Here is a 15,010-nt window from a genome sequence, read left to right as displayed (position 1 = left end):
CCTATTTCTGTCTTAAATTTATTCAATGTCCCAGCTTCCACAGCTCTCTGAGGCAGCGAATTCCACAGATTTACAACCCTCTGAGTGAAGAAATTTCTCCTCATCTCAGTTTTAAATGAGCGGTCTCTTATTCTAAGATTGTGCCCTCTAGTTCTAGTCTCCCCCATCAGTGAAAACATCCACTCTGCATCCATCTTGTCAAGCCCCCTCATAATCTTATACGTTTCGATAAGATCACCTCTCATTCTTCTGAATTCCAATGAGTAGAGGCCCAACCTACTCAACCTTTCCTCATAAGTCAACCCCCCTCATCTCAGAAATCAACCTAGTGAACCTTCTCTGAACTGCCTCCAATGCAAGTATATCCTTTTGTAAATATGGAAACCAAAACTGCACGCAATATTCCAGGTGTGGCCTCACCAATACCCTGCAGAACTGTAGCAAGACTTCCCTGCTTTTATACTCCATCTCATTTGCTATAAAGGCCAAGATTCCATTGGCCTTCCTGATCACTTGCTGTACCTGCATAATATCCTTTTGTGTTTCATGCACAAGTACTCCCAGGTCCTGCTGTACTGCAGCACTTTGCAATCTTTCTCCATTTAAATATAACTTTCTCTTTGATTTTATTTCTGCCAAAGTGCATGAACTCACACTTTCCAACATTATACTCCATCTGCCAATTTTTTGTCCACTCACTTAGCCTGTCGATGTCCTTTTGCAGATTTTTTGTGTCCTCGTCACACGTTGCTTTTCCTCCCATCTTTGTATTGTCAGCAAACTTGGCTATGTTACACTTGATCCCTTCTTCCAAGTTGTTAATATAGATTGTAAGTAGTTGGGGTCCCAGCACTGATCCCTGCGGCACCCTACTAGTTACTGATTGCCAACCAGAGAATGAACCATTTATCCCGATTCTCAGTTTTCTGTCAGTTAGCTCTGTCCACCTTTGGCTCGTTTGCCATGAAGGAGTTCCGAGTAGAGCCTTGCTTTGGGAGTCTTATGTCTGGCATGCGGGCAATGTGGTCTGCCCAGCGAGCTGATCAAGTGTGGTCAATGCTTCAATGGTGGGGATGTTGGTCTGGATGAGGACACTATGTTGGTGCGTCTGTCCTCCCAGGTGATTTATAGGATCTGGTATTTCTCCAGTGACTTGAGGTGTCTACTGTACATGGTTCATGCCTCTGAGCCAGAGAGGAGGGCGGGTATTACTACAGCCCTGTAGACCATGAGCTTGGTGGTAGATTTGAGGGCCTGTTCTTTGAACACTCTTTTCCTCAGGTGACCGAAGGCTGCGCTAGCGCACTGGAGGCGGTGTTGAATCACCTCATCAATGTCTGCTTTTGTTGATAAAATGCTCCCGAGGTGTGGAAAATGGTCTATGTTGTCCAGGGCCGCGTCGCAGATCTTGATATATTACCCCCAACCCCATGAACTTTTATCTTGTGCAGTAAATTTTTATGTGGCACCTTGTCAAATGCCTTCTGGAAGTCCAAATACACCACATTCACTGGTTCCCCTTTATCCACCCGCTTTGTTACATCCTCAAAGAATCCAAGCAAATTTGTCAAACATGACTTCCCCTTCATAAATCCATGCTGACTCTACCTGACCAAATTTTGCTGTTCCAAATGTCCTGCTACTGCTTCTTTAATAATGGACTCCAACATTTTCCCAACCACAGATGTTAGGCTAACTGGTCTATAGTTTCCTGCTTTTTGTCTGCCTCCTTTTTTAAATAGGGGCATCACATTTGCAGTTTTCCAATCTGCTGGGACCTCCCCAGAATCCAGGGAATTTTGATAAATTACAACCAATGCATCCGCAATCCCTGTGGCTACTTCTCAAGATCCTAGAATGGAAGCCATCAGGTCCAGGGGATTTATTTGCCTTTCGTCCCATTATCTTGCTGAGTACCACCTCATTAGTGATTCCTGCCCCACCATAGCCCCTTGACTATCCACTGTTGGAATACTGTTAGTGTCCTCTTCCGTAAAAAAGGGTAATGCAATAAATCTCATATACCTGGATTTTTAAAAGACCCTTGATAAGGTAGCATACAGTAGGCTCATGGCAAAGTTTAGGGCATGTGGAGTCAGGACAAATAGCTGAATGGACAGCAAATCAGCTTAAAAAAAAAAGAAAGCCAAGAGTAGGTGTAAAGAACATAAGAAATAGGAGGAGGCGGCCATTTGACTCCTCGAGCCCGCCATTTAATAAGATCATGGCTGATCTGATCTTGGGCTCAGCTCCACTTCCCTGCTCGCTCCTCGGGACCCTTCACTCCCTTATCGTTCAAAAATCTGTCCATCTCCACCTTAAATATATTTAATGACCAAGCCTCCACAGCTCTCTGGGGCAGAGAATTCCACAGATTTACAACCCTAAGAAACTGCTCCTCATCTCAGTTCTAAATGGGCAACCCCTTATTCTGAAACTATGCCCCCTAGTTCGAGATTCCTCCACGAGGGGAAACATCCTCTCTGCATCTACCTTGTCGAGCCCCCTCATTATCTTATATGTTTCAATAAGATCACCTCTCATTCTTCTAAACACCGCTGAGTAAACCCAACCTGTCTTCATAAGTCAACGGCTTCATCTCAGGAATCAACCTCATGAACCTTCTCTGAACTGCCACCAATGCAAGTATATCCCTCCTTAAATAAGGAGACCAAAACTGTACGCAGTACTCTAGGTCTGGTCTCACCAATAACCTGTACAGTTGTAGCAGGGCTTTTATGCCATCTCCCTTGCAATAAAGACCAACATTCAATTTGCCTTCCTGATTACTTGCTGTAGCTGCACACTAACTTTTTCTGCTTTATGCACAACGATCCCCAGGCCCCTCTGTACTGTAGCATTTTGTAATCTCTCTCCATTTAAATAATTTTCTTTTTTTCCCCATCAAAATGGATAACCTCACACTTTCCCACATTATATTCAATCTGCCAAGTGTTTGCCCATTCACTTAGCCTGTCTATATCCCTTTGCAGATTCTGTGTCCTCCTCACAACTTGCTTTCCCACCCATGTTTATATCAGCAGCAAACTTGGCTACATTACACTCGGTCCCTTCATCGAAGTAATTAATATAGATTGTAAATAGTTGAGGCCACAGCACCAATCCCTGTGGCACTCCACTAGTGACCGTTTGCCAACCTGAAAATGACCCATTTATCCCGACTCTGTTTTCTGTTAGTTAGCCAATCCTCTATCCATGAAAATATATTACCCCCAACCCTGTGAGCTCTTGTGCAGTAACCTTTTATGTGGCACCTTATCAAATGCCTTCTGTAAATCCAAATACACTATGTCCACTGGTTTCCCCTTACCCACCCTGCTCGTTACATCCTCAAAGAACTTTAGCAAATTTATCAAACATGACTTCCCCTTCATAAAACCATGCTGACTCTAATTGATCATATTATGCTTTTCCAAATGTCCTACTACTGCTTCCTTAATAATGGACTCCAGCATTTCCCCAAAGACAGATGTTAGGATAACTGTCTATAGTTTCCTGCTTTGTGTTTCCCTCCTTTTTTTAAATAGGGGCATTACATTTAAGGTTTTCCAAACCGCTGGGATCTCTCCAAAATCCAGGGAATTTTGGTAGATTACAACCAATGCATCCACTATCTCTGCAGCCACTTCTTTTAAGACCCTAAGGTCATCAGGTCCAGGGAACTTACTCACCTTTAGTCCCATTATTTTACCGAGTATGTTTTCTTTAGTGATAGTGATTGTTTTAAGTTCCTCTCTTCCTATAGCCCCTTGATTATCTATTATTGGGACATTTTTAGTATCTTCTACCACGAAGACTGATACAAAATATTTGTTCAAAGTCTGTGCCATTTCCCTGTTCTCCATTATCAAGTCCCCAGTCTCATCCTCTAAAGGACGAACATTTACTTTAGCTATTCTCTTCCTTTAAGGGTATTTATTCAAATTGAAAGAAGGTTAAAAAAAAACTTCATAAAGATCGGTGCTGGGACTACTGTTGTCCATAATTTACTTTAATGATTTGGGCTTATGAACAAGTAACTTAGTACAGGTTGAACCTTCCTTATCCGGCACCCTCAGGACCTGGCCTGTGCTGGATAAGGGATTTTGCCGGACGAGGGGAGGTCATGTGTTCTACTGTCTTTTACAACTACCAGCCCCGATACAGATATCCCCGACCCCGCGATCTACCTCCCTCCCGATCGCCAAGACTGATTGAAAGTAATGAAGTTGTCTTTTCTTTTTGTTTGGCAGAGCGCCGAGTGCAGGAGCAGCCAGCCCGAGGACATGGCCAGCTGGCCCAAACCCGAAGGGAGCACCTACGGCAGCAGGGAGGGGAGGAGCAGCCAGCTCAAGAACATGGCCCGCCGGCCCGACCCTGGCGTGGGAGGCAGGTCAATGGGACTCAGTTCAATCCGTGTGCTGAGCCGGGATCGCGTTAAGAGTAAGCCCGCCCAGCGTAAGCGGAGCTATGGCGGCTCTGGTTGCAGGAATTCCCGGCATCGAGGAGGAAGATAGAGGCCAAGCTCGGCAAAGCGAAAAACCAACCGGGGGGGGGTTTAAACATATTTATTTAAAAAAATATAACTTTAATCAAGCTTTTATTTATAATTTAATTCAAAATATAACTATTAGTAGTACAGGTTGAACCTCTCTTTTCCTTTCCCCTCCCGACTTGAATACCCACTCTCAATCAGTGCCTTCAGAATCGAACCAAGGAAGGAGTCTCCGTCTTCAGAAGAGCAGAGAATATTGGTAAGTACGAAAAAAAATAATCTGTGCATGTGCCACCCGGCGGCCGGTAATGGTGCCGGATGAGTGGTGATGCTAGATCAGTGTGCCCCAGATAAGAGGTTCAACCTGTATCAAAATTCGCATATGATACCAAACTGTGAGGTACAGCTAACACTGAAGGAGGATAAAACATTAGAAAAATTGCATACTAGGCAGTTAATTGGTAAGTGAACTTTAATAGATAAATATGAGTTGATATACTTTAGTAATAAAAAGAGAGACATCACTTACACCTTAGAAAATTAAAAAACTGAATGGGATAAAAAGCAAAGGGATCGCTGGGTAGCAAAGCCATTAAAAATGCTAATAAAGCACTGGGATTTATTACTTGGGGTATAGAATGCTAAGTAATGGTTATGTTAAACTTGTATAGAATCCTGGTCAGGCCACACTTAAGAGTACTGTGCACAGTTCTGGTCTCCATACTATTAAAACGGCATAGAAGGACTGGAGAAAGTGCAAAAAAAGATTTACATGGAAGGTACCAGAACTGAGAGATTACAGCCAAAGGAAAAGATTCAACAAGTTGGGGCTTTTTTTCTTTAGAAAAGAGAAGACTTAAGAGGTGACCTGATCGAGGTCTTTAAAATTATGAATGGTTTGGACACGGTAGACGTGGAGAGCATGCTTCCACAAGTGGGAGAGTCCTTTAAAAAACAAGATAGTTACTAATAAATCCAGTAAGGAAATAAGGAGAAATTTCCTTACTCAGTGTGGTTAGAATCCAGAACTCACGCCCACAGGAACTGGTTGAGGCAAGTAGCTCAGATAGAAACATAAGAAATAGAAACATAGAAAATAGGTGCAGGAGTAGGCTATTCGGCCCTTCGAGCCTGCACAACCATTCAACAAGATCATGGCTGATCACCCACCCAGCAGGCCGCCACGCCTCCTCCACACCCCCCGACCTTTCAAAAGGAAACTGGATGAGTACATGAGAGAAAGAGAATAGAAAGCTACACTGAAAGGCTGAGAATAAAATGAGAGGAGACTCGTGTGGTGTATAAACACCAGCATAGACCAGTTCTCTCTAGTTTTTTTTATTCATTCACGCAAAGTGGGCATCGCTGGTAAGGACAGTCCGTGTGGTGGAGGTACTCGCAGTGCTGTTAGGGAGGGAGTTCCAAGATTTTGACCCAACAACGATGAAGGAACAGCAATATATTTCCAAGTCAGGATGGTGTGTAACTTGGAGGGGAACTTTAAGGTGGTGGGGTTTCCATGTGCCAGCTGCCCTTGTCCTTCTAGGTGGTAAAGGTTATGGGTTTAGAAGGTGCTGTGAAAGCAGCATTGGCGAGCTGCTGAAGCACATCTTGTAGATGGTGCACACTGCAGCCACATTGCACCAGTGGTGGAGGGATTGAATGTTTAAGGTGGTACATGTGATACCAATCAAGCGGGTTGCTTTGTCCTGGATGGTGTCACATTTCTTGAGTGTTGTTGGAGCTGCACTCATCCAGGCAAGTGGAGAGTATTCCATCACACTCCTGACTTGTGCCTTGTAGAAGGCTTTGGGGTGTCAAAGTGAGTTACTCACTGCAGACTACCCAACCTCTGGCCTACTCATTTATGTGTCTGCTTCAGTTAATTTTCTGATCAATGGTGACCCCAGGATGTTGATGATGGAGATTCGATGATGGTAATACCATTGAATGGGGGAGGCGGGCAAATAGAATATACAGAACAGAAACAGGCTATGTAATTCTATGTAAAAATCTAGTTTGTATTCCCTTGAGCTTAGAAGTTTGAAGCATGTTTAAAATGATTAAGGGATTTGATAGGGTAGATACAATGAAACTATTTCTCAGGTGGGGTAATCCAGAAAAAAAAGGCCATAATCTTAAAGTTGGGCTATTTAAGAGTGAAATCGGGATGCACTTTTTCCACACAACGTGGAAATCTGGAACTTGCTTCCCCAAATGGCTGTGGATACAGGGTCAATTGAAATATTCAAGATGGAGAATGATAGATTTTCATTGGTTAAGACTATCAAGGGATATGGCACCAAAAGGGTAAATGGAGTTGAGGCACAGATAAGCCATCATCTAATTGAACAGGCTTGTGGGGCTGAATGGCCTAGTCTTATTCCTACATTTGTTTGAGTTAATTGTAAGTTATATTAGAGTCAATAAGTTTGCAAGTATTAATGAACATTTTTCGGCATAACTGTGATGGCAGAGAGGCAGTCATTTATGTTTGTTAAAGGTATTTTAAAATAGTGATTCGTAACTTTTTCAATAGTTTGGTGGGTAAAGGCAGCATTGAAATGATAGACAGCTTTAGTTCTTGGTGTGTGATAAGTTTCATATTGCAGCTGAATCAATAGTTTGGCTCTTACAATTAGCTTTGGCATACCTGGCTAGGTGGGATAATGTTAGTCAGGGATCCCACACTTGAAACCGACCTCTTAACTCCTGCGAGCATAAGATGTGTGAGTGCAGCCATTTGAACAAGATACTGGAGGCATAGAAGTGGAAGTGGTCAACAACTTGGAGTTGAAGGAAGTCAAAGCTGACAACAAAAATAAATCCACAACAGATTTTCATGGGTATGGCTTGCCAGGCAAATGAGGAAGAGGGGGCAGGAGATAGAGAGGAATACCAGGCTTCAGCTAAAAAAAATCCGATTCCCCTACCCCAAATGTTTAGTGTGTGTGTGCCTGGGAGGTATGATGCGGTTTTTAAGTTCTGTACATTAATATTGTATGTACAAGAGTATTCTTTCCTCAACATATTAAAAAATCCCTAGAAATTTGCAGTTTACATCAGTCCCTTTTGGCAGATGGATATCGCACACTTCTCTAGTTTAACTCCCCTGTAGTACAGTAACCCCAGTCATTTTCTTCAATTATCCTTTTTTTTTTGCTCACAAGTTTCTGATTAGAGTAGTACTCCACAAAGAAAAATATTACAAAAATTGTTTATGTATCAAGATTTTATTCAAAAAAGTTACAAATTTGATGCCCTTTAAGTTTTTCAAAGAAGCACACTAAAGAGCAATATCCATTTAGTCTACAGCAACTTTAAACCAAAAGATAGTTTACCTAATCACTTAGCTGCTTAAATCATTATATTAACATTCCAACTTTTAAAAAAACTGTAGTTTTAAATGTAAATTTGCAGTATTGCTTGCAAAAAGTCTGCCACATGCACAGTACTGTGAACTAAATTTCACAAGTTAAGTTTCAATTAAACATTTTTTTCCATTTTGGAGCATCATTCAAGAAGTATGTTGCAATACTCAAAAGTAGCATTCACAAAGTCTGAAGATATGTATACAAGAGGGGTTTGATAAAACAAAAATATCCAATCGTATAACATTTGCAAAGAAGAAACATGTATAGAAAACATAGTATATAAAATAATAAGCACCAAAAATAATGTATATATAGCCATATGAAGGAAACAATTATCATGATTGACAACTTGCCATTACAAAGACTTGACGAAGGTTTTAAAATATGAATACGGCACAAAACAAAATTTCTAGAGTGCACACCATTCATGTCAAGTGCCTTTTAGAGTACACCACCCAATACTAAAGCTGCCTCAATTATTGTTAAATGTTTCACATTACATAGAAAAAGCTATTGTAACATTTTCTAAAAGGCAACGTTAATAGTTGCAGGACACCACATATTTTTATTTAAGTACCCATTGATTGCACTCCTGATGACTACTCCCAGGAATATGTTTTGAACTGGGATTCCTAGATGAAGAGTTGATGGAGCAGTCAAGAGTTTAAGCCAGGAGTCAACATAAAGGTTTCTTCAGTCAGCTCAACTACCCACGTACTAAATGCAAAATTGTGTTTGTGGCTGTTCTAACCATAGGGCAAAAATCAGCTGAACCCATAACTAAAGTCACACATCTTTATGGTTTAATTTTCCCAGAAGCTTATTTCAATGAGCCAATATATAAAAACATTGTACGGTCATGCAATTTTAAATACATTTCTGAGAACACCAAGTAATGCAACATATAATGTGGCAGTCCTTATTACCAAGTATATAGGTAGAGGGTAAGTGGATGTGTCCCATATGTTAATGAAGCTTTATTGCACATAAATACAATGTAAACATTACACAAATATTTCTTGGTAACATTTTACTGTCTGGTCAATCAGGTCATTTATGGTGATGGCTGTAGTGCCACACGGACACAACAGAGGCTGTGCACACCAGGGTTAGGCAACTGGTGGAGCAATCCATAACCTTAAAAAGCCTGCAGTCAACATTTAAAAAAAAAAGAGCAGACAGTCCTTGTATCTTAGCCATCATTTGTCCTCAACCAACATGACAAAGTGGCCATTCTTCATATCGAGACAGTTTGTATCTAGACAGTGAGTATCGGTAGGTTATTCACCATGCACCAAGCTGAGCTTGATGTGGTTTTCACTTCATGTCCAGATATGTGCACACTTTCCAGCAGGGATTGCTGGATAGCAAATCAATTGTGGGAACCCTAGTTGCTTTTCATTCCTCCCTAGCTCAAGGATAATTATGTCAATTATAGCACCCAAATGCCACCCTGGCTGAGAGTTTATCAGACCAGGAATTGAACCTGTGATCGTCAGATATGTATGGCACAGCAGCACACTAGGCAATGGCCCTTGCCCATTAAGATATATATTTTTTAACTGCACTATATTTTCATAATACATTTTTTCCAAAAGCAGCTGTGTAGTTTTTTTTAAAACAAAGGTGGTACATTTACAAATATTGATTCCATTAGCACTTTGTAGTGGTAAGCTATAGCAATTTGTAATCCATAACAAGTCAGTTTATGTTATTGAGCCAAGAGAATAATCAGTGTTTTTTTATCCATTCAGGTTGATTCCTTATGATTATCTGTTTCGTTGCTTGCTAATTAGTGCCCACATCCATTTGCAGACAATAATTAATTAACTTTCCTCACACAGGAGTGCTTGTAAACCAATCATATTTGGCATTTCAGCTCAAGAGTATAACATTATACATTTTCTTTTAACCATATTAAAATAGTATTGTGTTCTAAAAATTAGACTGATAATCCTTGTGGGAAATTACAGCTCTAATATAGACCTATATATTTGTCCCACTTTTTGTTTTAGATAAATACATATCATTTGAACAGATTATACGAAGATGTTCCTGCATGGAAAGGTTACATAAAAAATGTTATAAGCATCTAAAATCTACGGGCCGGATTTGAGAGGTTTGCAACCAGATTTTCACCGTGATTTGACCATCCGTGGCAAAATCCCGGTCGCAAAGCCCGGACGGGATCCTTGGGTACCCGTTTGTGGTGGCGCTTTGAAATACCGCTGGGAAGAGGTGCAGTGACTCCGATTGCATTTGTGATCGAGTTTCGGCACTCACCCGACCCATACACCGTGCTCAGAATAGCGACAGGTCAAACCTGTTGGTGCAGCTCTGCCGGCAGCAGTAAGTCAGAAAACCTGTAAAAAAAAAGTTTAACGTTTTTATTTTAAATTTTTTTTTGCAGCGATTACTTAGTTAAGGGTCTTGTAAATGTGTTTGGAATTTTGTTGTTGTTCCCCTCCCAAGGCCTCACTTGCAGTGCTAAAATTGGCGAGGATCACATTTTTGCACCAAGACGACTTGTGCAACGCCTCCCTTTGCAACGCAGACCCAAAGGCCGAAAATTAGGCCTTAAAATGTTAGCGCAGCAAAAACATTAATTTTCACTTATTTGCTTGCGTTTTTGCCCAAAAACACCAAAACCCGAAAATCCAGCCCTAGAACTGTCAAACTACAGTTACTTTCCTCAAGGATTAAGCCAAAATACAACCAGTGATTTGCATTCAGGCAGCAATGCATACACACCTTTGTAGAGTTCACATCTTTGCAAATCCTTTGGACACACTGGAGCATGCTAGTTTATACTTATCTGCCCCATCCTTCTGCAATTTTCTCACCTTAATGTGCCAACTCTTACTGAAAGAGTTCCGTGTATGCTGGAAGTCTTTCAGTGCCTCACTTAAGTGACTTTTCTCAATGTGGGAACCTATCCAATGAGTGTCAGTAGGCTACTAGAACAAGGAGGCCAATGCAACCAAGCCCAATGTCCTCATCCAATGCCCATGCAAGAATGTAATCCAGTGGGGACAGAAATAAGGAACAAGAAACTTGCTGATTATTCCCCTCCATTGCAGAGTAGCCAATTGCAGCACCTCAACTACTGTTCTGGTTGAGATTATCTAATTTGTCAGAGCAGGAATCAAACCTGGGACCTTCTGGGATACACGAACTTTAAAATGAAATTGCTTCTAGTGTTGAAGATTAACTTGTCACAAATTTATTTCTAGGTTAATCCGTTATGTTATAAAATCTATTCAGCAATATTTTGGTATCCTCATCTTCAAATCATTTAGATATGGTGAAGTGAACATAAAGTCAAGGCGCAAAAGCTTTTCTTGCATAAGCCACAGATTCTTTTATTTTCAGGCAACATTTACCCCTCTCCAGATTTAAAAAAGCTTGGCGATACTGGTTTCTTACACAGTATAGCTTCCCTGTTTTACCGTTGCAAAGAAAACAAAAATAATAGTGTTTACGTGATTGTGCTCTAGCTGTACACTCCTACTATATTATACCTGATTCTTGGTCAGGTGGGAATACTTTAGGATGGAAGTTAAGGCGTTATCTAGAATCCTTCCATTCATACTCCTACTACTATAACATTGCAAAGGATACAACTTTTGTTACACCCAATCCACAAGTGTTTCATGCAAACACCAGTGGAGAAAGGATGGGGGGGGGGGGAAGCAAGGAAATAAAAAGATTTTATTTCCCAAGGACTTCCAATCATGTTGATATCTTCCAATAAGGGGTAATTTCCAAAGAGTGTAACCAATGTCATTCACAGCATCAGGTACATAAACATACACCAGCATTTGAATTTAAGAATTGGCATAAAAAACTTTCATAAGCATATAAAATTCAATTCGTTTTAATAATTAGAATATTTCTTATTTTTGAAACTCATATGGGGAGTTAGAACAGTATTAGAAATTTCCAGGGAAAAGGAGTGTAAGTATGAAGGATGAAGCCAGCTCAATACAAAGGAAATTATTATGGTAAGAGTCTGACAGCAGTAGATGCAGAAACATTATTAGCAATTATATTGGCCATTTAATTGAAATGTATAGGATTCAAAGTTCGAAGGAGAAAATCAAACTTAATAAGTGATTTGACCATTGCTAGTTTGTCATGTGGATGCCCACACACAACACACATTGTAAAAATATTACAGAAACATTTTAAAAAGCCCACTTTTAAACACTAATTGATGCAAATGTCAATTCCATATTTTGGTTTTCATTCAGAAATATCTACCACTCCTCCCATTTGCTCTTGACTGAAGCGGTTTCTTCTGCCGAGATAAAGGTTCATTGTTATAGAAACAAAAGGAAAAAAGTTCAGTTTCATTATTATTAGCAACTAAATAGAATAACTATTGAGCAGTAAGCATTTTATTCAGTTTAAACATGATTCCATTCAGTTTCATTTAAAAAAAAGGGGAAAAATTAAATATTTAAAATCAATTGCCACATTCCTCCAATATTCCCATTTCTAGTCCTTTTTTTCCTGATGGGCCTGACCTAAGGCCTCGATTTTTACGGGGGGGAGGGGGGGTGGTGGTGGAAAGGGTGCGTGGGAGTCAGGTAGCGGACGACGAACCCGGGAAGGTTGGGGACGTGGAGGCCTTGCTGATTTCAATAAATATTTCCAGAGTCCTGCCCGACAACCAGCCAGATTGACTACCTGGCCGACAGATGGGAGTGGGCATCTGGCAATATGAGGCTGCAGCAGGGGACGCTTAGGAACAGTCACCAGCAGTCAGTGTGTGGCGAGGATTCCCTCACATCGTGGTGCGAGCGACATGCTGATGTTTGCTTTCAATGGATTCCATGGCTGGGGAGGCCCAAGGACTCCTCGAGGGGTCTGAGGGGAACACTCCTATTGCTCCTGGCCCACAAGGAGTTGAACGACAGGCAAAGTTTTAAAATTTACCTGGGCACTGGCTCCTCCCATCGTGTGGTTGCTGCCAGGCAGCTCGGAATTCTGAGTGGACCATAGAATTACATTGTGGAGCTGATCACATCATTGGGCCGCAACTTTAGAAGATGAAGTAGGCGCCCGCTTGCTTTTCGCAGGTGCCTCGTCCAGCGCCTGAATTGGCACCGTAAATATTAGTGGCCAGAAATGCAGATGTTTAGAGGTGGGAGCTCTAGGATTTTAACCCTTTCCCTGCCCATGTTTGGTGGGGGGGTGCTAAAATTAATGCCTAAGAATCAGCTACTTCATATCAAGCAATACAAAGCACCTATGCTACATGCAATATGTCTCCTTGAACATTCTCTTTCTTCCCCTCCACATGCTGTACTAATGAAAGCACAGCAAACAAACACCATTAAATATGAAGGCCTATAAGCACAAGAATGATTTTGTCAAATGCTTCATTAAATCGACTGTATGAACGTCAAGTTTCTGGATTTCTGACTATTTTACTTGGGAAAGAATTTTGGTTTAACTTACAATATGGTTTTGATACAAGGTACAATCTAAGATTCAAAGATTTTAATGCACTAAGTGTCAGCACATTTTTTTTTAAATCGGTGGAAAAGTCTTGTAGCTATTTGAGCCAACAGCAGGAAGGTTTCTCTGGATTCTCTTGGAAAGATTGAGCCAGCTATCAAAACAGTTATCTTTATTAGATCGAGTCAAATAGATAACCTATTGACACATTCGGATGATTCTAGGCGGTGCTCTTACGTGGTCATTTCTGCTTTGCCTGTGAGCTTGAGGGGTTATCTGGCTTCCATTGTGGGGAGGATGGTGCCAATTTAACTGGCAGCCCTACTGATCTGGACGAGGGAGTGGTTAGAAAACAAGCCCCTTGAATTCCAGTGGACACAGAAGATAACAGATAGCAAGAAACATGTGGCCTGCTGAGTCCTGATATGTCTAGGTGGGACCTGGTAAGCAAGGAAAAGCTTGCTGATTTTAAGTACTTTCATTTGATGCCTGTAAAATAAATCATCTTAGCAATTTATATGGCCTTGTGTCACTAAAGTAAAATTAATCTACCTATTGAAAGGTTGGAGAAGCACGTGTGGGCATGTGGAAAGAAACAATATCCAGTTCCGATCATAAAGAGTCCTATTGTTACACCTGCAGGTTATGCTATCGTTATAAATAGATATTGGGCAATACAGGTAGGCTCCTAAACACAAGAGCATGGGCATGGGCATCATTAGAGTGACCAGTGTCACTTAACCCTAGAGAATATGGAAGGCAGACCTGAATTTGCAACAATAGGTTTCATTAATTGTAGTTACAAGACTCCAGAGAAGAACCCTATTTGTGACTGTACCTTGAGTAAAACAGTGAAATGTTTGTGATCGGGTGGTTAGTTAACGAGATTCTCGGAGCATCTTTGGTGTAAAAATGGTGGCACTATTCATTTCTAAGAGACTAATTCTATCGAGACCACTAACGTGAATTAAAAACTCAAGTCCACTGAAATAATCTGAACGCTAGAGGCAGGAAACACAGTAGAAAGTTTTCATTTACTAAAATATGTGTGTAAAATTATTAGCTGTCCACATGGTGGCACTACATAAAAAGAGTCAAACAAAGACCAGTCAAAAAGAGGCTCTCTTATTTTCACTGCAATATTTTTTCACTTATGCAATTAAACAAAAAGCAAATAGGGACATTTGCACCATAAATTTGCAAATTGTGTAGAGGTCAGCACTTCATACCAAATCAATAGGTTGTATTTAGACAAGTTTGAGGAATTGCCATATTTGTGGCAGATGTTCTCCAGTGTGGACAAGCAAGTATCATATTTTGGGATTAGAAAACTAAGTATATTTAGAACATGCAGGGTATCCACTGAAGGCAATAATCAAGAAAGAAACTTGGGATGTTATAGTTGATAATTCATTAAACATGCACACATAAGAACATAAGAAATAGGGCAGGCGGCCCCTCGAGCCTGCTCTGCCATTTTATACGATCTTGGCCGATCCGATCATGGACTCAGGTCCACTTCCCTGCCCACTCCCCATAACCCCTTATTCCCTTATCGGTTAAGAAACTATCTATCTCTGTCTTAAATTTATTCAATGTTCCAGCTTCCACAGCTCTCTGAGGCAGCGAATTCCAGAGATTCACAACCCTGAGAAAATAAATTTCTCCTTATCTC

The 15,010-nt window shown here is 40.9% G+C and overlaps 1 protein-coding gene across 1 annotated transcript in view; it reads right to left on the bottom strand.

The window, feature by feature from the left end:
• Positions 1-7,709: 7,709 nt before the first annotated feature.
• LOC139229182 (RELT-like protein 1) overlaps positions 7,710-15,010 on the bottom strand; it is a 117,398-nt gene continuing 110,097 nt past the window's right edge. Inside the window, exon 9 of the mRNA XM_070860838.1 lies at positions 7,710-12,169. The gene's annotated coding sequence lies outside the window, so the exon portion shown is untranslated. The remainder of the gene's footprint in view (positions 12,170-15,010) is intronic.

The sequence above is a fragment of the Pristiophorus japonicus genome, chromosome 2, assembly GCF_044704955.1.
Source record: "Pristiophorus japonicus isolate sPriJap1 chromosome 2, sPriJap1.hap1, whole genome shotgun sequence".
Classification (NCBI taxonomy): Eukaryota; Metazoa; Chordata; class Chondrichthyes; family Pristiophoridae; genus Pristiophorus; species Pristiophorus japonicus.
The sequence above is the reverse complement of the archived record's forward strand: the minus strand, read 5'-3'. Positions and strand labels throughout refer to the sequence as shown.